This window comes from Orycteropus afer, unplaced genomic scaffold (assembly GCF_000298275.1).
Source record: "Orycteropus afer afer isolate SDZICR_OR568_19922 unplaced genomic scaffold, OryAfe1.0 scaffold00009, whole genome shotgun sequence".
NCBI classification, from domain to species: domain Eukaryota; kingdom Metazoa; phylum Chordata; class Mammalia; order Tubulidentata; family Orycteropodidae; genus Orycteropus; species Orycteropus afer.
Genome location: NW_006921596.1, coordinates 8059025 through 8060037, shown reverse-complemented (window position 1 = coordinate 8060037; position 1013 = coordinate 8059025).

Genomic DNA, 1013 nt, shown 5'->3' with positions numbered 1-1013 from the left:
TTTTTTTTTTTCTAATCAGGAATGAGTGTTGGATTTTATCAAATGCCATTTCTGCATTGATTGATATGATTTGCTGGTCTTTTGTTTTATTTATATGGATTATTACCTTGATTGTTCTTCTAATGTTGAACCATTCTTTCATACCTGATATTAATCCCACTTGTTCATGATGTATTATTTTTATTATTTTGAAATGTTATTGGATTCTATTTGCTAGGATTTTATTGAGAATTTTTGCATTCATGTTAATGAGGCATATTGGTCCGTTACTTTCTTTTTTAGTGGTATCTTTGCCTGTCTTTGGTATCAGGGTTATGCTCACTTTATAGAAGGAATTCAGGAGTACCCTCTTCTTTTCTACATTCTAGAATAGTTTGAGTAGACTTGGTGTCAGCTCTTCTCATATTTGGTAGAATTCTCCAGTGAAGTTGTATCAGCTGGGACTTTTTATCGTTGGGAGTTTTATTTTTATATTTATATAACCAGTTCAATTTCTTCTTTTGTTATGTTTGTGTTTGAATTTCTACCTCACTCAGTATTAGTTTAAGTAGGTAGTATATTTCTAGAAATTTGTCCATTTCTTCTAGGTTTTCAAATTTGGAGTACAGTTCCTCATAATATCTCTTTATCTTTTTTTATTTCAGCTGGATCTGTTGTGATATTACCCATTTTGTTTATTTTTCATGTTATTTGTGTCTTCTCCTTCTTTTTCTCTGTCAGATTTGCCAGTCATTTGTTGCTTTCATTAATCCATTCAAAGAACCAACTTCTAGTCTTGTTAATTCTATTGTTTTTCTGTTTCATTTATTTCTGTTGTAATCTGTATTATTTCCTTTCTTCTGGTGACTGTAGCCTTTCTTTGTTATTTTTTTTTTTTTTGTGATATGTGCATTTATTACTATAAATTGCCCTCTGAGCACTGCTTTTTGCTGTGTGTCAAAGGTCTTAGTATGACGTGTTTTCTTTCTCATTTGATTCAAGGATTTTTTTAAATTTCATCTTTTATTTCTTGT